Raw genomic sequence first — 27,305 nt, 5'->3', positions numbered from 1 at the left:
GATTTCCACTGACAGCGTAGGGGAGCTGGCAGGGAGGAAGGCAGTGGGGGTACCTGGAACTGGTGACCCACTTACTATACTGTCCCCATGGAACCTCACATCGCTGGGAGAGGCAGGATGGGAAAACTTTAAAAAAAAAAAAAAAAGAGTGGTGACCCAGAAGCAGAGAACAAAATTTTAACCACTAGCCTGCCGTTCATGGACCAATATTTACTGAGCCCCCATTGTGCGAGTCACTGCCCGTGGGAGGGAGGTTGGGAAGGGCAGAGGCCAGCGGCGTCAGGGCCCTGGGCAGCCAGCACAGGCAGCTGGGACGGCTGATTTAGCCACATGCTGAGCCCTGAGGGCTGGACCAGCAGGGGAGAGTTGTGCATCTGCCAGGCTCTACCGTCCCAGCGGAGCCTGGGCTTGCCAGAGCAAGGAAACCTTCCAAAACCAACTAACGAGTCAGGAAGCTCCGTAAGCAGGAGCCTGCAGGACTCCCCCTACCAGAGGCCAGGGCAAGAGTCACCTCTATTCTCATTCATCCATCAACATTTCCCAGACACTCCATTGCAAAATTCTGACCTATTGTCCCTCTAAGTCCACTCCTGTTTGTCAGACCACGGGGCCTGGCATGTGGCTTAGGAAACAAGGTACTCACATCCACCACTTACGTCACCCATTTGAAGCAAAACTTCCCAACTTGTTATTCAGGGTCAAATAAATAAGTAAAATGTATGATCTAGTGGCTAAATCAGACAGCATGATGAGTTGGGCAGGCTTGGGTTCAAACTTGGGGCCTGCCACTAACCTACCATGTGCCCCCAGCACAATTAGGCTGTGAAATGTCCAGGCTCTCAGGGGCATTCTGATAAACGAGACAGAGAGCTTAAAGGTCATAGCACAGCGGGTACTTAGGTCTGTTCCTTCTGTTCCTTGTTCTCCAAGCTCTCAGGCCAATCCCCTCACCTAGACCTGAACCTGCCTATTCTTGGATTACCTCCTCTTCCAGGAAGCCTTCTGGGACCACCCTTTGAGCACTCATCTCCAGCTACTTTGGACTCCTAATGACCCGGTCTCCCAGGGAGCCTTCCAGACAGATTTTTGTTCCTTGAAGGCAAGGGGGTCCTCCCCTTATGTTTCCCCATAGCATAGTGTCTGGACCAGTGCTGGGCACACGAGTGGGGAGAAGCAGAGAATTTCTGCGGGAAGATGCCAAATCCAACCTCCCATCTAACTGATGTCTGCTGGCATCGCCCCTACAGCTTGATGAGGAACAGGTAGCTCAGTGCCTCCTTCCACAGACATTCTAACCCACCCACTACCACAGCTCCCCACCCCGCCCCCGGGGCCTTCAGACATTCCCCAAAGTCAGATAGCCAGACCACTTATTACCCTAGACTAAACAATTCCCATTCCTTCAATTTTGTTTATATTCATTGAACAAAAGGCTAGCTACACCTGCCGGACTTTAAAAAACTCAGTCCAAGAGTTCATTCATTCAACACATATTCATTGCCTACTGGTTTCATACCGGGAATAATGCTAGGGAGTGCCTAGAACCTGCCCTCACAGAGCAGGGAAAACAAATAATTCAACAAGCAACTTACAAGAACAATGATGACAAGGGTTGTGTATTGATCCGGGTTCAGTTAGGCAATTTAAGCAGAGATTTTGTGTAACATATTAAATGGCCCAGAGAATCATGGGAAGAGCTGAAAAAACAGACTCTAGTCTGAGTGTCCAGGAGCTACTCCCAAAATCACAGTGCAGAGCCAGTCGGCCAAGGAGCTGCTGCCCGCCGCCACCATCAGGAAGCTATGGCACAAGGAAGCTGCCTGCTCCAGGATTATGCCGCAACTGCCCTGATCCACACCAGCAAATGGATGTCCCAGGGTCCATCCTGAGGAAGAGGATATCTACATATTTAAGACGAGATGGAGTGTAGCTAATTGGCAGAATGCATGTCACATTGGGAATTCCAGTGAAAGGACGTCTGGAAAGTGTCGTTTTTTGATTCTCTACTTTTAGTAGCTTGGACCATAATTTATTATCCAAAGTAACGCACTTGCCAGTGAAAGGAGGCGCTATTACTAAACACACCAGGACAACAAGAGTAAACCACAGGGTTGCCTCAGCGTGGATGCCTGGGGAATAAGCCAAACAAACCGTCCGCCATAGGTCACGACGAGGAGCACAGGAAGCTTAGAGAACACAGCAGGGCGGTCAAGTCTAGCGTCAGGGGTCAGGCGAGGCCTCCAGAAAGAGACGTTATTTTAGCTGAGACCTCCAGGGCGTGTAAAAGTGGGCCAGGTGAAGGTGACAGGGTGCGGATGGGGCAGAATGTTCCAGAAAGATGCAGCTTCGTTTGGAATGCCTCGGCCAAGATGCCGCATCTAAGAACTTAAGAGCCCAGGTGTACACAAGAGGATGTGGCAGGGGCCAGGGCAGGCACAGGCCTACAGGCCACGCGAAGGTGGCTAGACCCCATCTGGAGGGCAGTGGGGATCATTTTCAGCAGAGGTACCACCAGATCTGTGTTTTTAGTATACTGGTCTGGCTGCAGTGTGGAGAACAGACTGGAGGTGGGCAAGAACAGAAGCCAGGAGCCCAGGTAGGAGGTTCCCTGGGTTCCAGGTGGAAGAACACAGCACCCAGTCTGGTCTAAAGAGCAAGGCTTCTTTTTCCCAGGTTCGATCCAGCCTGGGGTGCTTCCCTGCCCCTTGGGGCTGCTGGCCCCACAGTTTTCCATTAAAGACCTGCAGAGGCTCTTCTTTAGCGGTTACCAGGAGAGAAACAAGCCACATCACTGTCCTGCTAACCACAAGTATCAGAGTGAGTCGGAAAAGACCGCCCTCCACCCCGTCATCATTTCCTCAATCAGGCTGAGACCTCAACTCTCTTGCTGTAGCAGGAGGGTTATTCATAAATGCCAACTCCAACTCCCGGGCAGCAACACTGTGTGGGCAGACTGTGCCACCGAGGGCCTCTCACAAGAAGTCCCCAAATGGCTAAGAAGAGTCCTCTGAGAAGGGAGGTGGGCTCTTTCCAGACAGTGACCCCTTACAAGACCCTGGGCTACAGCAGGCAGAGGCACACCTGGTTTTCCTGGTGCAGGGAACCTCTCTCTACTAGAAGCCAGGCCGGAGGACAGCACCACTGCTCTGCCTGCAGCAAAGACTCTCCCTGCCCTGACGCCAGCCCACCCATCCCCCTCCCTCCATGTCCTGCTGCACCACTATCTCCCCCTTTTAACCCTCCCATCCTTAAGCCAGCACAAGCGCCCCCCCGCCACCACTCCTCCTCAAAGATTCTGACCGTGCCATCTCTTCAGCTGAGATGCTGAATTGGGAGTGATAATTTCTCCAGGAAAGTAGTTCTCAGAGTGTGGTCCCCACCAGCAGCATCACCATCACCTGGGAACCCCTTGGAAACACAAATTCTCAGCCCCACCCGAATCTGCTGACTCAGATACTCCAGATGGGGTCCAGCAATCTGTGTTTCAGGAAGCTCTCCAGGTGATCACGATGCACACAGAGGTCTGAGGACCGCTATTCTCAGAGGAAGGTGGTTAGATTACCAGATTTCTTCACCAGAGAGGGCAAGGAGCACTGCTGTGCAGTGGCGGCCCCTTCCCCGAGTTACTACTCATGAGCACGTGGCCAGGGCCCGGGTAGGAGGGCACAGGCTGCGTCTTGGGCCTTATATTTACCAGCATGAGTCATAAACGAGCCCTACTCTCAGGAGAAAGAGGGTTATTGGGAAAAAGAGGAAAAAGGCCCATATTTCCAAACCAGAGACAGGAAGGTGGCAAGAAACAGAGAGAGATTGAGTAATTACATGCCTGAATCATAATTCCTCCATTTTCCCTCCCATTTCCCAAACCTCCCACATGGTTCATTCCCTGGCCCAAGGTCACTGGCAGTCATCATGGGATTACTGAGGTGAAAGGCCTTCCCTCAACCTCTGCTTCCTCAGCATGGGCCTCACCACGTGACAGGAGCGCCCCTCTTCTTGGGATTCAGGAGGAGAAAGTACTGCAGCGCACCACCCGCACTAGTCACTCACGCCAGCTCCATGCCACCCTGTCCCCTCCGAGGATCATGCTAAAATACCTACCTTCCATCACTTCCCCTACCCAACAGGAAAGTTTATTCCCTCTGCCTGGCAGGCAAGGGTCCCTCCAACTAGGCTCCCATCATCTTTCACCCTCAGCTGCCACTACTCTCTTGCCGGGACCCTGGACTCCACCTGAGACGCCTGACCCTCCTCCCTTTCACCCCTGCACCCTCCTGTCTCCACATGGCCCACAGGACCAGGACTGGAAAGGCTGATTAACATATGGTAGAGACATCAGTCAGAAAGTTGAATGTAGTCTGAATGTGTTCCAAGCACTCTCTCCACAAGTGTGAAGGGCCTGGATGTGCTGGGTTTTTTTTTTAAAAAAGGATGAACTGCAGGAAAAAGCACCATCTCTGGTCCACCCCAAATCCTCCCCAGCACAAGTCCTACCCCATCCTCCTCTCAATCCTACCACTCTGTCTCAATGGTGTACTGTCTCACAGTGAGACTCCTAACACTTTCAGTTAACTTTCTTGGTTGTTTCATAACAATCCTAGGAAGTTGGCAGGATCTAAATAAATACTTGCGGCTCGAATATGTAAATACAAATGCATACGTAAACAGACATACCTTCACTTCTCCAGAGAGTGCAGAATGGCTGGGATACACTGCACTGGAGATGCAGTATTTAGGGCCAAGGGCTCAAGGACAGGAATGCACAGTGTCTTCTCAAAGCTCCCTCTTGCCAAAGGTGCTAAGGACAGCATAAGGACCCTGATACTCTGCCCTTCTGCTTCTCCATCTCTGCCCGGCCAGAGCTCTAGAGAGGGGCTGTCAAGAGCACACTCAGATGGATTCCAGAGCAAAGGCAACCACGTTTCTGGCTATCATCCTCAGATACAGATCAGGGACAGCAAAAGACCCACATGGACAAGCTCCCCTTTCTCAGGTTAAAATACCCCTCAAGGCAGCAGTCTCTAGACAACATGGTGCCATAGGTGACTTCCCTTAACAACACGATGTATTTCCACTTGCCCTCCCCCTCCCCCCCCAAAAAAACTGCTTGCCTATTAAAAAGGGATCAACATTCTAACCAGACTTAAAGGCTTACCCTCTCCTGCCAACAGCAACCCCAAGGGGCAATCAGAATGCCACCTGGAAAGGGTATTTGATTTTAGCTTGCAACTCAGACATCCTCTAGTTGGGGTGACTTTCTGCCCCAAACGGAGAAAAAAAAAAAAAAAAGATACAAGAATTCTTGCGGCAGCACTATTCACAATAACAAAAACTTTGGAAGCAACCCAAAAGCCCGTCAGCAGGAGAGTGGATAAACAAACTAACCACTTTCACACCGGAATAGTATAAAACAAAGTGAATGAACTACAGCAACATTAGCACTGCGTGCATATTACAAGTTTTCAATAACTGCCTTTCGGGTGCTACTCACAAGACCAATTCATGCCTCAAGACCTCTCCTCCAGATGACTGGAAGGATTGTCTGAATCTGAAGACAGGAAATCTGAGTGAAGGAAATGTTGAAATGCTGGTTGAAATAAAAATACTAAAATAAAATAAAATCTCTTAACCAGGCTTCCAGCTTCCACTGAGCACTCACCCCCAAACTGTCTGAGTCCCTTCTCTCTCTTTTTAAGTGTAACATATATACACGTGAAGTGTCCAAGTCTTAAGTGTACAGCTCAATGAGAGAGTCATCCTTTTAAAGTACAAATCTGATCACAGCACTTCCTTTGCTTTGAACCCACGATGGCTTCTCAGTACACGTGGAATCAAATCTGGGACCTCCCTGGCAGTCCATGGTTAAGACTCTGAGCTTCCACTACAGGGGGCACAGGTTCGATCCCTGGTTGGGGAACTAAGATCTCGTGTGCCGCAGCCAAACAAGCAAAACAACAAATGAATCAAATCTAAACCACTTTTCCTGGCCTATATGTCACTGTGAGGTCTGGCCCTTGCTAACCCCACTGACCTCACCAGGATCCAGCCACCCTGGCCTTCTTTCTGTTCCTTTAGCACACCAAGCGCATTCTGACCTCAGGGCCTTTGCACTTGCTGTTCCCTCTGCTGAGAATGCCCTTCCCCCTAGATCTTCATATCAAGTCTCAGCTCACAGGTCACCTTCTCAAAGCGGAGGGCCGCCTGGTTTCCAAAAAAAAAAAACCTACTCACAAGTCATTCAGAATCCCAACACCCTGTTTTATTTTCTTCTTACCATATATCACTATTTTACAGAGTCTTCTTTCTTTTGTTTTGTTTTTTTTTTACATATTTATTATCTATCTCCTCCTACCGACTGTAAACTCCACAATGGTGGAGACTCACGCCTATCTTCTTCCCTGAGCCTGGAGGAGTGAGTGCCTGGCACCAGGAGAGCCCCCGAAGGATATCTGCTGAATGATGTATTAATTTCCCACGACCCCCTTGTCCAGGGCCCCCAAGTTTAGAACCTTACTGTTCTTTGATCTCAACCCGCAGTCAAACTATTAGCAGTTATAGGGGGAGGGACACCCTCTCCTGCAGCTTCAAGAGAGCTGAAGACCCCCAGAGAGCCAGAGAATTCTGTCTGGAGTTGGAATATAAAACATAAGGTAAAAAATAAAATAAAATAAAGTAGAACATAAGGTGGGGTGGGAGACCCAAAAGTAAGGTGGTGGGAGAGGCACAGACAGGCAGCCTTCCTTCCCCATCCTGGAAGCAAATGTGCCGAGGACAGGCAACCATCTGATCGCCCTGCCGGAAATTCCACGTTAACTTTTCCCTGTGGCAGGGAGAGAAAAGGAAAGGAAACCCCGCAAGTACAGGCTGTTTCTAGAATTTCTCAGCTGGTCATGGAAACTCTGAGTCCCGGTCCCGTTGCTCACAATCTCTCTCAATGTGCCAACTGCACATATCCTGAAGTGCGGGGGTGGGGGTGGGGGAGGGGCTCGTGGCCGCTGCCAAAAAGAGGGACTGGTGTGAGTAGCCAAGGTCACAGGCAGCATCTGGCCAGCAGAGCGGTGCACACCACGGTTTACCCATGGTCAAGGCCTCTGCCGTGGGACACACCTCCACGGCATCTGGTGGATGGCAGGGGGCGGCCGAGGCAGGAGGAACAGGAACGGGGACAGAATCTGTTCCTAGGGCTGGTCAGGCTGCCCCAGAGGGCACTTTGGCTGGTGGCCCGAGTCTGGGGGTGCAGGCGACTTTGTACTTTTTGCGCTTTTCTGGGAAAGGTGATGAGAACAGTTGTGGCTTGCTATCCCGGTTAACTCCCCAGACACCTGGTATCTGGAGAACTTGCCCAGCCTCTCAGAGGGGAAATGGTCACCACTGAAATATACATATGCCAATCAATGTCACTGGCCGGCCTTCAGGAAGCAGGGGGAGAGGAGGAGAGGCGGGGAGGGAGTCCAGGGCCTTCTGCCGCTGGCTTGTCCCTGGTAGAGAAAGCCAGGCCAGCTTCCCTGCAGGCCAGCACGGCTCCACCTCGCCCCATGCCTCACATACTCTGTGCTCTGAGAAAAGCGAGTCCTGGGGGCTGGCCGGGAGCCCTCTCGCTTCCAGGAAAGGAGGAGGGTAGCCTGCAGTACAGCCTGCTCCCTGGGATTTGCAGGGCTCTCCTGATTAGCAGGACACGCGTGCCCCACCTCACTTTCTCCCATACAAACCAAACTTTCAGGCTTCCAGTAAAAGTGAGACAAACAGTGGGTTTGGGTTTGGGTCTGGGTTCGGGTCTGCCCTCCCCCGCCTTTGGGAGAACAACCCAGAAATCCTGGGAGCCAGGGGGTAGAATGCAAGGCCTTCAGGTGAGCTGGCTGCCTCCCAGCACCCACCCAGCCCAACCTGACAGCAGGGCATAGGGAAAGACGGCAAGGGGAGAAGGGGACCTGCCTAGAAGGAAAGGAATCAGTGAGATCCAGGAGCAAGGTGGCCCAGGGCCAGTCCCTGCCCCCAGGGCTGCAGTCAACAAATATTTATTAAGAACTTACTACATTGGGATTGACATATATATACCAATATGTATAAAATGGATAACTAATAAGAACCTGCTGTATAAAAAAATAAATAAAATAAAATTCAAAAAATTTTTAAAATAAATATAAATAATAAAAATTTTAAAAAAAAGAACTTACTACACAATTTGTTAAACTACGCTTCTGAGAAATTTACTACTCCTACTATCTGTGGATAAGGATGCCAGCTTCGTAAGATTCTCACCAACGCTGAGTATTAAAATAGGATTCCAGGGCTTCCCCGGTGGCGCAGTGGTTGAGAGTCCGCCTGCCGATGGCAGGGGACACGGGTTCGTGCCCCGGTCCGGGAAGATCCCACATGAAATAGGATTCCCTCTTTGCCAAACAGGTTAAAAACCATTTTCATCATTCTTTTAATTTGCATTCCTTTGACTACCAGTGTGGCTAATTGCCTGTCACTCTCCTTTGCCCATTTTTGCTGACCCCCATTTATCTTTTTTTTTTTATTGGTGTACTTAAAGAGTTCATCATATGGTAAAAATATTAACCTTTTGTCACATGTTACAAATACTCTTCCTAATTAGTCATCTGCCCTTTAATTTTATTAACTGGTCTTACAAAATTTTTAAGCAAAGTCAAATATATCCCACTTTTCCTACAAGGTTTCTGCTTTTAATATCATGCCTGGAAACACTTTCTCACCCTGAAATTACAGAAACATATACCTATTTTTTCTCGCATTAAAAAAATTTAAATCTCTAAGTCATCTACAATTTAATTTGACATAGCGTGACACAGAGAATCTAACTTAAAAAAAAAGCCAATTATCCCAATGTTTTTTAATCAACAGTCTATTGTTCCTGTAAACTTCAACTGTGGAGTCTATAAAAGGTAAGAACCAGAGGTGAAGTCAACTACATCCTTTGCGCTAAGAAAGGCCACAGGTGGCTGTTCTGTTGGTGAAATCTAAGTGCAGGGCTGTGGTGCCATCTCTTTCTCTTCCTCCCTCCTGCTCAGAGGTACAGGCTCGACTACCACGAGAAGGAAGTCCTATGTGCTAAGGATGGCAGAGCAGAAAGATCCATTGAAGACAGCCCTGGGTTCCTGCAGGCACCACTGAGCAGGAACCCAGCCTCCCACGGTTAATCGCCAGATGCTTTACATGCTATTTGCCCAAAGCAGCCTTGACTGGACTCTGGTATTTGCATCTGAACACTCCTGTAACTCACCCACAATCCTTTCTTCCCTAATTTTATAATAATAAGAATTGCTAGGATTTATTGGTGTCTGCCAGGTACTGTGCTAAGCAATTTGTTTTCATTATCACATTTACTCTTCTCAACCACCTTATTTTAGATTCCACAGTACTTCCCTAATTATAAGTATCAATGACAGCTTTTCAGAGCAGAAGAAGATACTGCATTAAATGTACACATCACTGAGACACCTCCCTATTTCAGAAACATGAAAATAAAACAGAAAAGCATTTTAAAATTGAGGAAATATGGTATCAATCCCATTTTACAGATGTGGATACTGAGGCTAAGAAGACTTGCTCAAAATCATACCACAACTAGTAATAAATAATACCACTGTTGTTTGCTAAATTCCTACATGTACTAAGGTCTGTTTTTGGACGTTTCTGGTCTGTTCTATTTATCTATCCTGTGTCAATGTCACATTTAATTTTTTATTTTTTCTGGTAAAGCAAGTTCAACTTCACTATTTTCTTTTAAAAATTGTTCTTGGCTATTCTTACACATTCATTCTTTCAGAAAAAACCTTTAAAAGTCATCTTATATGAAAAGACAACCCTCAGAATGGGAGAAAATATTTGCAAACGAAGCAACTGACAAAGGATTAATCTCCAAAATATACAAGCAGCTCATGCAGCTCAATATCAAAAAAACAAACAACCCAATCCAAAAATGGGCAGAAGACCTCAATAGACATTTCTCCAAAGAAGATATACAGATTGCCAACAAACACATGAAAGGATGCTCAACATCACTACTCATTAGAGAAATGCAAATCAAAACTACAATGAATGGGCTTCCCTGGTGGCGCAGTGGTTGAGAGTCCGCCTGCCGATGCAGGGGACACGGGTTCGTGCCCCGGTCTGGGAAGATCCCACGTGCCGCGGAGCGGCTGGGCCCGTGAGCCATGGCCACTGAGCCTGTGTGTCCGGAGCCTGTGCTCCGCAACGGGAGAGGCCACAACAGTGAGAGGCCCGTGTATCGCAAAACAAACAAACAAACAAACAAAAAAAACTACAATGAAGTATCACCTCACACCAGTCAGAATGGCCAACATCAAAAAATCTACAAACAATAAATGCTGGAGAGGGTGTGGAGAAAAGGGAGCCCTCTTGCACTGTTGGTGGGAATGTAAATTGGTTCAGCCACTATGGAGAACAGTATGGAGGTTCCTCAAAAAACTAAAAATAGAACTGCCATATGACCCAGCAATCCCACTACTGGGCATATACCCTAAGGAACCATAATTCAAAGAGTCATGTACCACACTGTTCACTGAAGCAGGACATGGAAGCAACCTAAGTGTCCATCAACAGATGAATGGATAAAGAAGACGTGGCACATATATACAATGGAATATTACTCAGCCATAAAAAGAAACGAAATTGAGTTATTTATAGAGAGGTGGATGGACCTAGAGACTGTCATACAGAGTGAAGTCAGTCAGAAAGAGAAAAACAAATACCGTATGCTAACACATATATATGGAATCTAAAAAAAAAAAAAGGTTCTGAAGAACCTAGGGGCAGGACAGGAATAAAGTTGCAGACATAGAGAATGGACTTGAGGACATGGGGAAGGGGAAGTTAGGGGAAGCTGGGACGAATTGAGAGAGTGGCATGGACATATATACACTACTAAATGTTAAAACAGATACCTCGTGGGAAGCAGCCGCATAGCACAGGGAGATCAGCTCAGTGCTTTGTGCCCACCTAGAGGGGTGGGATAGGGAGGGTGGGAGGGAGATGCAAGAGGGAGGAGACATGGGGATGTATGTATATGCATAGCTGACTCACTTTGTTATACAGCAGAAACTAACACACCACTGTAAAGCAATTATACTCCAATAAAGATGTTAAAAAAATAAATAAATAAAGTCATCTTATAAAGTCCCAATACTGTGGAAATTCATCCCATGGAAATTATCCTGAATGGGGGTATTCAGCTTTAAGAAATTTGATAGAAGTGCATGTTCAACAACAAATATCTATCAAGTACAAACTTTTGTGGGCACAGGGAATAAAACAATGACCAAAAAGACAAAAATCCCTACCCTCCTGGAGCTTGCATTCCTTCAGGGCTCATAATAGTGAAAAACTGCAAGCAATCTAAACATACAATAGAAGGGGATTGCTAAAGTAAGGTAATCCATACAATAAAATATATGAAGTTCAAGTCAGAGATTAAGAGCTTAGGGTCTGAATGCGACAGACCTCAGTGCGGATCCTGAATCTGTATTTACTAGGCTTTGAGTCAAGTCACTACTTCAAGACTTATTTTTCCTCCTACAAGAAAACAAAGCTACTAACGGTCTCTCCCTCAGAGCAACTGAGAAAATTAAATGAGATACTGAGTATAAATACAGTGCCTGATACACAGTAATTGCTCAATAAATGTTAGTATTTGGTGAAACAACAAAGGATTAATCTCCAAAATATACAAACAACTCAGGGAGCTCAATATCAAAAAAACCCAAACAATCCAGTTAAAAAATGGGCCGAAGACCTAATTAGACATTTCACCAAGGAAGACATACAGATGGCCAAGGGGCACACGAAAAGATGCTCAACATCACTAATTATTAGAGAAATACAAAATCAAAATTACAATGAAGTATCACCTCATGCCGGTCAGAATGGCCATTATCCAAAAAGCTAGAAGCAATAAATGCTGGAAAAGGTGTGGTGAAAAGGGAACCCTCCTACACTGTTGGTGAGAATGTAGATTGATGCAACCACTATGGAAAACAGTATGGAGGTTCCTTAAAAAACTACAAATAGAACTACCATATGACCCAGCAATCCCACTACTGGGCATATACCCTGAGAAAACCATAATTCAAAAAGAGTCATGTACCACAATGTTCATTGCAGCTCTATTTACAATAGCCAGGACATGGAACCAACCTAAGTGTCCACTGACAGATGAATGGATAAAGAAGATGTGGCACATACATACAATGGAATATTACTCAGCCATAGAAAGGAATTGAATTATTTGTAGTGAGGTGGATGGACCCAGAGTCTGTCATACAGAGTGAAGTCAGTCAGAAAGAGAAAACAAATACCGTATGGTAACGCATATATATGGAATCTAAAAACAAAAATGGTACTAATGAACCTAGTTGCAGGGCAGGAATAAAGAGGTAGACACAGAAAATGGACTTGAGGACATGGGGTGGGAGCAGAAGTGAGGGTAGCATTCAACATACACACACCACCGAATGTAACACTTGGCTGGTGGGAAGCAGCAGCATAGCACAGGGAGATCCGCTTGGTGCTTTGCGATGACCAAGAGGGGTGGGATAGGGAGGATGGGAGGGAGGCTCAAGAGGGAGGAGATATGGGGACAGGTGTATGCATATGGCTGATTCACTTTGTTGTGGAAAAGAAACTAACACGGTATTGTGAAGCAATTATACTCCAATAAAGAGCTATTAAAAATAAAAGTATTGGGGGGAATGACATGGAAAGATGTTCACATGTTAAGTGAAAAAAAAAAAAGTCTACAAAACTATGTACAGCAGACCAGTTTTCCTTAAAATGTGTGCATTCATAGAAAAAATTAAAAATATATAACAAACTGTTATTTCTTGGTGGTGAGTTTAATGGTAACTTCTGTTATCTTTTTATTAGTCTGCAGTTTCTACAATGAACTCGCATTACTTTAAGAAGAAGGTTAAGGGAGTTTCCTGGTGCTCTAGTGGTTAGGATTTGGCATGCTTTCACTGCTGTGGCTATAGGGTTCAATACCTGGTTGGGGGAACTGAGATCCTGCAAGTTGGGCAGGGCAGCCAAAAAAAAAGAAAGAAGAAAGTTCATTTTAGAGTTCAATTAGGAAATGGGGAAGGCTTTTTTTTAAAAATTTATTTTTGGCTGCATTGGGTCTTCATTGCTGCACACATGCTTTCTCTAGTTGCAGAGAGCGGGGGCCACTCTTCGTTGCAGTGCGCGGGCTTCTCATTGTGGTGGCTTCTCTTGTTGCGGAGCACGGGCTCTAGGGTGCAGGCTCCGTAGCTGTGGCGCATGGGCTTAGTTGCTCTGCAGCATGTGGGATCTTCCCGGACCAGAGCTCGAACCCGTGTCCCCTCCATTGGCAGGTGGATTCTTAACCACTGTGCTGCCAGGGAAGCCCAGGAAAGGCTTAATGATGACCAAGTGGAAGCCTTTTCTCTCCCCTTTTTAAAGATCTTCACTTAAAGTCTGGAGGTGGATGCCAGTCCTAATCTGCCATGGGCTGGACTTCATGTGTTCCTGGTGCCCCAACCTGGCTACCCCAGTGAGCAGGGCCTCACCTCAGTTCTCCTGAATCAGAGCTTCCTGGGTGAGATCCAGGTATCTGTATGCGCAGTTCTGACAGATCAACCTGGCTCTTGTCTGGTGCACTGGTCTGACATTTCAGTCTAGTCAGGACTGCTGGACTAGACACAGACTAGCTCCAACACTCTGTGATTTACAGAAACTCTTTGAAGTCAGTTCCCCCTCTCTGCCAAATGGGTACTACAATCTCTGCCCTGCCCTTCCTACAGGGAGATTAACACGCAGTGAAAACTCCTTGCACAGAGATGAAATGTTGGCATTGCAAAGTGTAGAGACTCTGAAGCCAGAGTCCTCAATCATTTATACTCACCTGGCTCTCAGATCTGTGTCAACACGAGGGGAGAAGGCAGCCTGAGGCTGGGCCCTTGCCTCCTGAACAGCCAGGCCTGCTCTCTGACTCTGGTCGAAAAACAAATCTCCCTTCTCTTTTGCAGCTCTGTGAACCACAGTTTACAAAGCACAGTTCCCCCCATCCTGAGCATAGTGGGTTGAATAATACCCCCACAAAACCAAGTCTACCCAAAACCTCAGAATGGAACCTTATTGAAAATTATGGTCTTTGCAGATATAATGATTTAAGGATCTCAGAGATGAAGTCATCTTGGATTTAGGGTAGTCCCTAAATCCAATGATGACTATGTTTATAAGATAAAGGAGAGGGAGATTTGGACACAGAGACACACAGAGGAGAAGACCATGTGAAGACAGAGGGAGAGATGGGAGTGATGCTGCCACAAGCCAAGGAACACTTGGAGCCACCAGAAGCTGGAAGAGGCAAGGAAGGATTCCCCCTAGAGCCTTCAGAGTGAACGTGGCCTTGTTGACCCCTTGATTTCGACCTTCTGACCTCCAGATCTAATAAATTTCTGTTGTTTTAAGCCACAGAGTGGGGTCATTTGTTAGGATGGCCTTAGGAAAGTAATACTTTGATGATGGAATTAAGGCTCAATAACTTTTATCTGAGACTCTCTTGCTATGGTTGGCAAAATTCCAAGATGGCCCCCAGTGACCCTTGTCTTTGTGTATGGGCAGGACCTGAAAATGAGATATCATTCCTGTTATTAGGTTACATTATCTTCCAAAAGGGATTTTGCTGGTATCAACTGACCAAATTAGTTGACCTTAAGATAGAGAAATGATCCTGTATGGGTCAGAACTAATCAGGTGATAGGCTCCTCCTGGCGAAAGGGATTTGAACCAGAGAAGGATTCAACATGAGAGTAACTTTTCCAGTGTGGAAGTCCAGCAGACCCCGATTTAACCAAGTGATCCAGGAAAACATCACTAGTAATGAGACATCAACATCATGAATGCCTTGATACAATGCTCTTAAAAGGATGCAACATCATTTTTGTGATATTCTTGCTAAAAATGCATGACCTTATTCTAAGGAAGAAAGATAGAGGAATGGTTACAGATTGAAGGTGACTAAAGAAAAATAACAACTAAATGCAACATGGGATGGCAGACTGGATCCTGGGACAGAAGAAAGATATCAGCAAAAATATTGGTAAAATTTAAGTAAGGCCTGTAGTTTAAAGTTTTGTACCAATGTTGATTTCCTGTTCTTGATAATTATACTATGGAGTGAGGGATATAAAGGAACCCTGCTATATTCTTTGCAACTTTTAAGTCTAAAATTAGTTTTTAAAAAAAGGTTTAAAATGAAAGGAAATGATTGAGCAGATTAACAGAGGTTGCCTCAGGGCCACAGGATTAGACTTCTCCCATACTTCTTTATACTTGTCAGTAAGTATGCATTACTCTCGATATCAGTGGCAGGAGGTTGGATGGAGTAAGTGGACTGGTGCCAAGGATGTAGATTTGGGGCCACTGGAGTTGCTCTGGATAAGAGCAGGCTAGACCCCAAGACACCATTGCTGAAACGAGCAGCAAGTCTTTGACAAGAGAAACAGCTAAGACTTAGAAAATATGGTACCTTAGACCCCAGAGCCCTTCAAAATAACTGGATCCAACCTAAATTTCTAGCCACGTCACTTGCTCTTTCCTCTATCAGCCACCCTGACCTAGGGTGACCACCCCTGCCCCAGGAATATACATCTCAGTGCCATTATCCACACAACTCTCCCGGCCAGGAGCCCTCCCTCTCCTCTTAGCTTTCAAAACTTAGCTCAATTCCACCTCTAGGAAGCCTTCCCAGACCACTCCTGCCCCCCATCGCCTTGCCTTCTACCTGCCTCTTTAAGTATCTCTTGTCTGTTCCACTCAATGGAGCTTAACGAATGCCACAGATAGCATGTTAAGTTTCCATATATACTCAGCTCATCCCCACACATATTTTACAAGCCTCTTTGGAACAGAGACAGTGTTTGCCTGTCTTCATGGAGCTGGAGCTCTCTTAGCTGAGCTCTGCTGGCTGGGCCCATCCCTGCAGCAAAGAGGCCCCCTCTGCTGTCACCAGTCCAGGATTCATTGACCAAGAGTCTGTTGTGTCTCTTCCCAAACTCCTTCTTTTTTCTTTTTTTAAATAAATTTTATTTATTTTTGGTTGTGTTGGGCCTTCATTGCTGCACGCGGCTTTTCTCTAGTTGCGGTGGGTGCTACTCTTCGTTGCAGTGGGCAGGCTTCTCATTGTGGTGGCTTCTCTTGTTGCAGAGCTCGGGCTCTAGGCACACAGGCTTCAGTAGTTACGGCTTGTGGGCTCTAGAGCACAGGCTCAGTATTTGTGGTGCACGGGGGCTTAGCTGCTTCGCGGCATGTGGGATCTTCCCGGACCAGGGATCAAACCCATGTCCCCTGCATTGGCAGGCAGATGCTTAACCACTGCACCACCAGGAAAGTCCATTCCCAAACTTCTTTATGCCAGTTGTTTGTTTTTATGATTCTAATTTAATTAAATAGTAACTGAAGTATAAACAGAGAAAAAGTTTTGATTTCTACAAAAATGAAACTAAGTGATCTAGAAGAGCAATTCTGAAACTGTGGTCTTAGATGACACCTAGGGTCACTGAGACTGTTTCAGGTCTGCAAGGTAAAAACTAGTTTTATTACAAAATTAAGATGTTAAAAGCTTTTTCACGCTCATTTTTGAGGCTACATGAAGTGTGATGAATGTGTGCCTATGCAGTCTTAAGTTTTCTGAAAACTTCTAAGGTAGAAGTTTAGGGTATGAATGTGTGTGTTCTCAGAGATTAACTCAGTTTGTTTTCAGAGATCAACTCGGTTTGTCCACCGAGTATTTACCAGCAAATGTATGCTATACCTATTTTAACCTGTTATCTCATTTTTATCTAATAAATCATTATTTTGAAATCCTGAAGATGCACAAAAATGTAAAAATAATGCCATTTTTTCCTCGACTTTTTTTATTTTGGAAAGTTATTTTTCATAAAAATATGAGTTTTATGTTAACATGTAATGATCTTTATTTTATTCATTTAAAATAGTGAATGAATAAACAACTTTTTATATGTTTTAATTTTTAACATGGTAAATAATAGATATAGCCAATAAATGAAAGACAATATTAAGGAATCCTAGGGTCAGAACGTTTGAGAACTGCTTATCTAGAAAGATGTGTTACAAATGGAAAAAAAAAGATTAAATTAGGTGTGTGCATTAAAAAAGTAGGATTCTGCACGTGGACTGGTTTGCAAATGTCTTAAATTCTTGCTCTATTATTATTATTATGTTTGTTTGTTTTTTGCGGCATGCGGGCCTCTCACTGTTGTGGCCTCTCCTGTTGCGGAGTGCGGAGTGCTCCGGACACGCAGGCTCAGCGGCCATGGCTCACGGGCCCAGCCGCCCCGCGGCATGTGGGATCCTCCCGGACCGGGGCACGAACCTGTGTCCCCTGCATCGGCAGGCGGACTCCCAACCACTGCGCCACCAGGGAAGCCCCTGACATATTTTATTAATTACTAATTCTGAGTGCACTGAGTAAGAGCCTCTAGGGACCCAATGGTAATAAATTCAGGACAGTCACATTCTCATTCCACCAAACCCCAGGGCTCTCCTGGGCCTGAGGCTGGAGGAAGGTTAGGAGGTCCGATGATGCAGTCAGATCTGAGGCAGGGAATCTGGTTTCCCACATAGGGGCATGCCAAGCGCTCTCTCCAGGCTGATTCTGTGGCCACCTTCCCTCCCACAGGGGGCTCTGCCTCTGGATCTCACTCGGGGCCCAAGAAGGGGTCCCCCATGGGAGCCTCGATGGCCAAAATAAGGGTGAGAACAAGGCAGCTGGGCCTCGGAGACCTTGTGGTGAGGTTACCCTTCTTGCCCCTAGGAGGGCAAGAGGCCCCTGGCTGGCGGTAGACTCTGGACTCCTTATCTGCAGGCATTCTGCCAGCCCGCCAGCCTCGAGGTCAGCAAAGTCCCATTGTAGACATCGAGAGTCCTGCCTGGGGCCCCATCACCATGACCCTTCCTCAGCCTCTCCCCACCCTCCTATGTCTCCAGGGAGTCAGGAAGAGAGGGGAGAAGACTCCTCCAGAAGAAATTTCTATCCACACAAGCAGAGAACTTCCCAAATAAGCACAGGGACAACTGGCTCCTTTTTCTTCATGTTTTCAAGGAAAAGTCTAGAGGGGCTTCCCTGGTGGCACAGTGGTTGAGAGTCCGCCTGCCAATGCAGGGGACACGGGTTCGTGCCCCGGTCCGGGAAGATCCCACATCCCACATGCCGCAGAGCGGCTGGGCCCGTGAGCCATGGCCGCTGAGCCTGCGCATCCGGAGCCTGTGCTCCGCAACGGGAGAGACCACAACAGTGAGAGGCCCGCGTACCGCAAAAAAAAGAAATAAAGAAAAAAAAAACTCTAGGATTATCAGCAATTTTATCATCACACTTAGGAATAAAAACTGCACCTTTCTTTGGTCCTCTCAATCAAGCCTCTTGGCCACTAGCAAACAATGTGACTTGGAAACACCAGTTAACCTCTCTAGATCCAGTTTCTTCAGTTGTAAAACAAAGGGCCTAGACTCGAAGATTCCCGAAGTCCCTCCAGTTCAATATCCTATCATTGGTGGTTCTGCAAAACGCTTAAGCGTTATTTTTGCAGGCATCAAGTACGAAAAGGCTGAATTATTCTGGAGAAGATCCCGATTTCCAGACATATGGCACTGCCACTTAGATCGCAAGATCCTGTAAATATTGGACATGGATTGATGGTCCTCCTGGAATTGAGCGGGGTGTGAACAGGTAAGGAAGAGAAGAAGATGGTGTAAGGGGTTTGAAAACCGAACCAGTCCAATGACTGATAATTTACTGTACGTGCGCATGCGCGAACACACCCACGCATGCGCGCAGATACACACGCAGTGTTAAGTCCTACCCGCCTATTATCAGCCCGGAAACTGAGTATCTCCGTTACCTGAAAGAATCAAAGTAGCTCCCAAAACCAAAGGTTGAAAAAAAGTCTTTGTGGGACAGTGAATATGTGGAACAATCCCTGGCAGGCCACTGAAAAGAAGTCTATCCGGAAAGGCATGGAAATTGCGTCCATGTTCCCAAGGAGGTGATGAATCAACCCTACGTCTGGGCTCATACCATTCCTACAACCCAACCTACCTATCAGCTCCTGGGACCCCTAAATAATCCACTCCATCCCAGAGAAGATGATGATAATGATGATGTAGAAGATCACAAACCTCTACTATGCTCCAGGCACAACCACAACATGATGCACAGCAGTGAGGACAGGTCTACAGAAGTTAAGAAATGTCTCCTGGGGGTTTCCCTGGTGGCGCAGTGGTTGAGAGTCCGCCTGCCGATGCAGGGGACACGGGTTCGTGCCCCGGTCCGGGAAGATCCCACATGCCGCGGAGCAGCTGGGCCCGTGAGCCATGGCCGCTGAGCCTGCGCGTCCGGAGCCTGTGCTCCGCAACGGGAGGCCACAGCAGTGAAAGGCCCGCGTACCGCCAAAAAAAAAAAATGTCTCCTGCTGGAGAGTGATGGGGCCAGGATGTGAACAGATTTACCTGGCTCAAAAGCCTGGAATTCTCCTGTCACCTTATACCATCTCTAGTAGAGTGCTGTCTTCTCTGAACTTGACCAAACACAACAGTGTGACCTCTCTTGTGCTGCTACCTTATTCTTCATGTATGGATGTTCTTTCTCCCCAGGGGATGTTCTCTCCAGGATCCAGGCCCCATCCCCTCTTTGCACTCTCCAGTGGCCAAGTGCAGAGCCAAGCACAGACCAGGCACTGTATATTTACATATTGAAGTGATGAAATACTGAGAGCCACGGGGCCCTGGTACCTCAACGTAGTCTTCTTGCCTAAATGACAAGGCCAATCATTCTGTTTGGTGCTCTCTAGTCATACCTGCAACCCAGGAGGAACACCACTAGTCTATATAGTGGCTATCACACAATTTATGAAAAACTCATCTCTGAGCCTCCAACAGGAAATGGAATATGCAGTTTTCAATTTCAGGTGTTAAAAGTTATGATTCTCGACATTCTTTCTCTTGCTTCATTAAGTTTCTCTCAGTTTTTATGGCTCTTGTTTTAAGAGTTAAGGATTAATCGTAGATGCTATGGGTAAGAGACCACAGATCTAATCTGACTCCTTCTTCCAGACACAGGGCAAGTTAGGAGCAGAGTTGGGACAGAGGCCAGGAAGCCAGGCCAGTACCCACCACATTACCACCACCACTTCCCAGCAGCCGACCTAACTGGCCTGGGGTTCTTAGGAAAGAGTGACTCCAGACAAAAGCAAGACCAGGGAAGCTCCAGGAGGAAGGGTCAGGTCAAAGCTGCTCCTCCCCCCACCCTTTCTTAGGCCCCCAGGAGAGCCCTCAGCCACTCTCCAAATCATGCTCACATACTCATGGACACCCAGGCCCTAGCAGACTCTAGATCCTCAAAACTGAAGCCACAAGCCAGAGCTGCGGAAAATTTCTTGGCTCAATTGGACCCCAGGATCACACTGTAAATTGCTTGGATGGTATTTTTTCCCATTGCCCCAACCCACCAAAAGAGGGCAGCCTGAGCCAGACCACCTAACCCGGTCGGTGGGGACCAAAAATAGCTAAAAAGCCATGCCCACGGGATAAGCCAGGTCGGAGTTTAGTTAGTCCCTCCTTTGCCATCCTCCAGCTCCTGCTCCGGGCTGGCCGGAAGATACGGGTCATTTATCTCCAGCTGGGAGGCGGTCTGGCCAGGGTGGGGTGAGGGACTCAGTTCCTGAAAAGCAAAGTCCAGACACCAGTGCACCATCAGAGCCGCCCCGTGCGCTGCCTACCAGATTTGCCCATCTACTCTGATTTTTCTGAGCCCGAGTTTATGGGCTCCAGGAAACCTCTCAGTCTTTTAGTGCGGCTATCGACATCCTGCTCCGGCTCCCACATCCCGCGCTCTTCAGCCAAAGGGACCGTGGCTGCGCCTTCTCTTGCCTCGCCACCAAGTAACCCTCGTCGTGGCACCGCGGCCAGGTAGCCAGGTGTCGCCTCCATCCAGCGTCCCGGTCCGCATGCGGGTGCGCCGGAGCGACTCCCGAAACCGCTGCCGGCCTCGGGGTCCTCTGCGCAGCCGTGCCCCCACCCCCACCCGGTGACCCCGAGCCCCGGAGGCGCACTGCTCCCGCGCGCGATGCCCTATCCCCGGGGCACGGAGCCGCCCCTCCCGCACGCCCTCCCCACCTCACCTGAAGCTGGGCGGACGCCACCTGGCCCGGCGCACCCTCACAAACCAGGCCCTCGGGCGGCCCGAAGCAGCAGCAGCAGCAGCAGCACCAGCGCAGCTAGGTCGGCGCGCCAGCGCAGGGAGCCCGCCTGCCCTCTCCCCCAGGCCTGCGTCCTTCCCCCACGCGGCGCGCATGCCCCGCTATATACCCTGCGCGTCACGGCCGGGCCCGCCCCCGCTCTCACCCCGCCCCGCCCCCGCCCCACCCCACTCTCCCCAGGGCCTGCCACGTGGGGCCCTGGCTGGCTGTAGGGCTACGTGTGTGAGCTGACTGCCAGCCGCCCGCTAGACCCGACCAGCGCTTGGCTTGCCCAGGCTTGCGGGGCGAGCCAGCGCACTTCTGCGCCTAGCCCGCCGAGAGCCTAGCTTCATCTCGTAACCCTGCCGCGAATTCCATCCCACAGGCTCCTCCTTCCGCTGGAAACCTCCCATTAAGACCTTTCCCTCCTTACGTGGGAAGTTCTCACAACCCGGCCTCCATCTCCTCGGAGTAACACTGCTACCCATCTAATATGTATGTGTGTGTGTGTGTGTGTGTATATATATATATATATATATACATATATATATATACATCTGAACACTTCTGATTAATGTAAAAAGCTCGATTCTGAAATACTCCCTGGGAGGGGACGTACCCATAGATAGTTTTTTTCTGCATTTTCCCACCAGACGAAAGAACAAAAAATTCCTGTTCAAGTTCTAAATAAGCCATATTATACTCACTTTCGAATTAGATGTCGCACCACATATTGCTTAACCGAAAGCTGGGAGAAATGTTAATTTTTGTGTGAGGAGTGTCCTAGGAGTCTTTTCTGATGTGGAGTAGTTCTATTGAGATGGATATCAAGCCTCGGAAATGCAAATTTCTTGAGAAAATAAGCCACCCATTAAATTCCCATTGTTCTGTTCTGCTGGACGTCATGATTGTTTCCTCTGCAGCTAAGCCAGCTGCCACCTCGGTCTATGGGACCCAAAGGAAGGGCTTTCTAAGCAGAATTGTAGCCTGTTAGTACCCAAGTCCCTGTTCCAGCTCAATGACTGGTGCTCAGCCGACACTAAGTGCCTCTGTATTTGCACAGGGAAGGGGGACCACATCCCACTCTGCAAGTCCTGGGGAAAGGAAGGCCCATGATGGCAGTGCTTGTGATGAAAGGAAAGCAGACAATCCCTGGAGTGGGTGGCAGGAAGAATCCAGGCCTCGGTGGCAGCCTGTTCCTCCTTAGGAGGAAGGTGGAGAGGGAAAAAGAGAGAAAGCACTGAAGCAAAGCCAGAGCAGGCCAGACTGTTTATGCCACTCTTGAAGAGACTAGCTGGGCCGTGGGTTTTTCTAAAATTTAATTATCCTCACCCTGCAATTACAGTGCTCCAATTGAGTAAGAGGTGGGGTGATATTCCTCTCATTTTCCAAGAGATTTCAAAGTAATTGTATCTCTTGCAGAATCTCCCTCAGAGCCCCTTCATCTTTGTAATAACCCTTTATATTTGTCTTTCTTGGTTAAACTCGAGTATTTTTCAGACATTATGTCATTCATTTGGGACTCTCAACCCCAAATCCAATGGGCTGTCAGAAATGGACCAGTCTATACCATGCATTCCTTTTCTTGAAGTTCTGGAAAAGGAATGAGAAACTCACCCAGTGATTAAGTAAAACAAGCATGCTTCTAACACACGGAGCTCTGAAAAGTTTGAAGCCCATAAATACATATTACAAAGAGGTGTTAAACTCTTCTTAAAAAACTGAGGTCTAAAAGCAATCCCAAAGGCTCTTCCAGGCAATGTGTCAATACTACAAACAGGGGGGAAGGTACCTTCAGAGAAACGGGAGGGGAGGCAGGACAAGACACCCCACCACAGGCCCTATCACAGCATTCTCACTTGTTTGCAACCAGAAAGGGGTAGAGCTGCCAAAGTCCACCAGAGCTGATAAGCTATCAGTAATCCATTAGGGAATTCAATTAATTATTAACACAGCTAAAAATCAAAAGGTCTTAACTCTCCATAACCACCCCCACACAAAATTCTTTAGGGATACCCAAAGTCCTGCCTTGTCCCGCAGTCTTTCCTGCCTAGTGCCAGGTTTGGAGCCCCAATTCTATCTTTCTCTCTACCTAATATAGCCCTTTTTCCTCTTATTTCCCCATTTCCACTTGTTAAAATTCTAACTCTTCAAAGCCACCTCCCTTCAGAAAGATTCTTGATTGTCCTGAAGCATATTTGACCTACCTTTTCAAACTCTTTTTACTGTAACCAACAGTAAAAAATATTTTACACTGCATCTCCAGTACAAATAACAACATAGCGAACAAAAATCTTACAAAACTTCCTTAGTATAGTCAACGTTCTGATATTTTATATTGTTTCAATTTTTAAAAAGTGATAGCAAACCCACTAAATTGATTTCATTGGATCATGATTCACAGAATTAAAACATTTTATATGGTTTATGTACTTGCTTTTCCCCTTAAAAATTATTTCATTTCCATCTCTAACCTCTTTATTGGACCTTAATCTGTCTTGCTTACCAAAGATTTCTGTATATACCTGCATCCCCTAACATAACATCTTGCACATAACAGATGCTCAATAAAATATTAGCTGGATGACTGAACAGGTCAGCTCACTAAAAGTTTGATGTTGGGCAATATTTAAGGAAGTAAACATAAAAATCTGACATTTTCATGACTGCTATTTCTCTTCTGACAAGATGCCACAGCCGCCTGCCTTTTCAAAAGATATGCAGACAGATTTCTTGTAACCGAAGTTAGTGGAACAGCCTTGAGAAAGAAGCCAGGGAAATGAGACCCTGGCCCAGACAGTGTACAAAGTGGGACTGGGGACTTGAAATCAAACCCCGCTCTGTGGTGTGTTGAAAGGTAGACAATTTGATCAGCAGGGTGGGGCAAAGATCCCCCTTCCACCCCCCAGCTATCAGGCGAGCTCTAGAGAGACTGGAGAAACCAATGGCGAGGTTTCTAAGACACTTTAAGGGGAAAAATGAGTTTTCTCTGTTTTGGCATGTCTTAACGAATTCAAGAGGATCAGACGGAATGTGAAGGTTCTAGTTCACCCAAAATCATGTCAGAGGACTAGGACCCCACACTCTGTCAGACAAAAGAAAACATCTTTAGAAGCCACATTCGTCATTTCTGTTATCATCCGAGGGTTTCAGTGGGCAAAAAAAGATAACTGGGAAAAATAACACTTGGTTCAGTAGCAAGTTATCTATAGGAATTTGTTCATTTCATCTAAGACACCTAATTTGTTGGCATTTAATTGTTCATAGTATTCCTTTATAATCCTTTTAATTTCTGTAAGGTTTTTTTCCCCCTGGCCAGTCCAGCTAAAGGCTTGCCAATTCTGTTAATCTAAGGAACCAACTTTTGGTTTTGTTGATTTTCTGTATTATTTTTCTATTCTCTATCTCATTAATTTCTGCTCTGATCTTTATTAGAAAATATTGTTATTTTGGTCATCTTTTTATTTATTTATTTATTTATGGCCGCATTGGGTCTTCATTGCTGCCCGCGGGCTTTCTCTAGTTGAGGCAAGCGGGGGGCTACTCTTTGTTGTGGTGCGCGGGCTTCTCACTGCAGTGGCTTCTCTTAATTGCGGAGCACGGGCTCTAGGCGCACAGGCTTCAGTAGTTGTGGCAGGCGGGCTTCAGTAGTCGTGGCACGTGGGCTCAGTAGTTGCGGTGCACGGGCTTAGTTGCTCCGCAGCATGTGGGATCTTCCCAGACCAGGGCTCGAACCCATGTCCCCTGCATCGGCAGGCGGATTCTTAACCACTGTGCCACCAGGGAAGCCCCAGTCCTCATCTTTGAATGAATGTTTAGATGGGAACAGAATTCCAAGTTGACTTTGCATTTTTAAGTTATTATTCCTTTTGTCTTCAGCATCTGTTGTGGTTGGTAACAAGTCTGCTGCCAGTCTAACTTCTTTTATAAGCAATCTCTCTGGTTGTTTTTAAGATTCTGTCTTTGGTGTTCTGTAGTTTCACTACAGTACATCTAGGAGTGGTTGTTCTTTTCTTTATCCTCAATGAGTTTCTTCAGGTATTCATATTTGTCTCTCATTCTGGAAAACTCTATATTGTCCATAATCGTGTGGCTTATTCTATTTTAACCTGCAGGAACTCCTATTAGACCTTCTCATTCTCTCCTATATCTTCTTTTTCATAGTTCCCATTTATACCTGTGTGTGCTGCAATCCAGTTGATTATTTGTTTCTCCAGGGCTCTGGGCTCTCACCAGTCTGGGCCAATCTTCATGGTAATTTGTCAGCATGTGGTCCTTCCACATGCTAATATGAATTCAGGCTGCACACACCTGTCTGTGGCCCAAGCTTGGGGATTTCTCATAAATGCCTTTCGTCTAACTTTCTTGCTGCTGCCCCAGGATGGATGGTTGGCACGGACCTTCTACTCTACTCCCCTTCCAGGCTCCAGCTCTCTTCATCTAGGAGAATTCACCCCAGCAATCCTGCACCTCATAAGGTCTAAGGCTGCATCTTTTACCCTTATCTGAAATGAAAAAGCTCAGTGCTCCTGTCCCTGCATTTTGTCCATAACCCTGGGATGCCGTGTTGGCATCAACTATAACCACTCTGGCTTCCCTTTCTTTCTTGTTCCTCAATATTTTCCCTCCTTCCTCCTTCCCCCACATCTTCCTCTCTTCCCTCGTTCCATTTCCTGAAAATCCAGCTACTTAACATAAAAAAAATTTTTTTTTCCTATTTCGGCCAACCTTCGTCAGTATGGTCAGCTCAAGCCTGCCGTGTTGCCAGAAGTCTCCCGTACTCATTCTTTTTCTTTTTTTGTGTGCCGTGCAGCTTGGGGGATTCTCATTTCCCTAACTAGGGATCCAGGGATTGAACCCCAGCCACGGCAGTGAAAGCGCCAAATCCTAACCTCTAGACCGGCAAGGAACACCCACACTTACTCATTCTTAAAAATATGTATGTATCTTTTAGAATAGCTTTAGGTTCACAGCACAGTTTGCAGAGGGTAAAGATTTCCCATATACATACAGCCTCCCCCATTATCAACATCCCCCACAAGAATGGTACATGTGTTACAATTAGTGAACCTACATCAACTTATCATAATCACCTAAAGTCCCAGTTTACATCAGGGTTCATGCTTAGTGTTTCACAGTCTATGGGTTTACACAAATATATAATAACATGTATCCACCAATACAATATCATACAGAATAGTTTCCTTGCCCTACAAATCCTCTGTGCTCTGCCCATTCATCCCTCCTCTCCCCTAACCCCTGACCCTTTAACTGTCTCTATAGTTTTTGCCTTTTCCAGAATGTTATATAGTTGGAATCATCCAGTATGTAACCTTTTCAGATTGGCTTCTTTCACTCAGTAATATGCATTTAAGTTTCCTGCAGGTCTTTCCAGTAGCTTGATAGCTCATTGCTTTTTAGCACTGAATAATATTCCATTGCCTTGTCGTACCATAGTTTATTCACCTACTAATGGACATCTTGGTTGCTTACAAGTTTGGCAATTACGGATAAAGCTGCTTGAAACATTCATGTGCAGGTTTCTGTGTGGACAAAAGTTGTAAACTCATTTGGGCAAATACCAAGCAGTGTGACTGCTTGATCATATGATAAAAATATGTTTAGTTTTGTAAGAAACTACCAAAGTTTCTTCCAAAGCGGCTATACTATTTCGCATTCCCTCAGGCAATGATGAGTTCATGTTGTTCCACATCCTCACCAGCATTTGATGGTGTCAGTATTTTGGATTTTGGCCATTCTAATAGGTGTGCAGTGGTATCTCATTTTAATGTGTAATTCTCTAATGACATATGATGTTGAGCATCAACATATGATGTTCGAGCCCTGGTCTGGGAAGATCCCACAAGCCACAGAGCAACTAAGTCCGTGCGCCACAACTACTGAGCCTGTGCTCTAGAGCCCGCAAGCCACAACCACCGAAGCCCGCACACCTAGAGCCTGTGCTCCACAACAAGAGAAGCCACCGCAACGAGAAGCCCACGCACCACAACGAAGAGTAGCCCCCGCTCGCCGCCAACTAGAGAAAGCCTG

The 27,305-nt window shown here is 46.8% G+C and overlaps 1 protein-coding gene across 2 annotated transcripts in view; it reads right to left on the bottom strand.

The window, feature by feature from the left end:
- Positions 1-21,335, bottom strand: part of SLC39A14 (solute carrier family 39 member 14) — a 45,187-nt gene extending 23,852 nt beyond the window's left edge. For both annotated transcript variants that reach the window (XM_082655976.1, XM_082655975.1), the window contains exon 1: positions 21,198-21,335. The gene's annotated coding sequence lies outside the window, so the exon portion shown is untranslated. The remainder of the gene's footprint in view (positions 1-21,197) is intronic.
- Between the last annotated feature and the right edge of the window lie 5,970 nt (positions 21,336-27,305).

The sequence above is a fragment of the Grampus griseus genome (assembly GCF_964374135.1).
Source record: "Grampus griseus genome assembly, chromosome: 6".
Classification (NCBI taxonomy): Eukaryota; Metazoa; Chordata; class Mammalia; order Artiodactyla; family Delphinidae; genus Grampus; species Grampus griseus.
The sequence above is the reverse complement of the archived record's forward strand: the minus strand, read 5'-3'. Positions and strand labels throughout refer to the sequence as shown.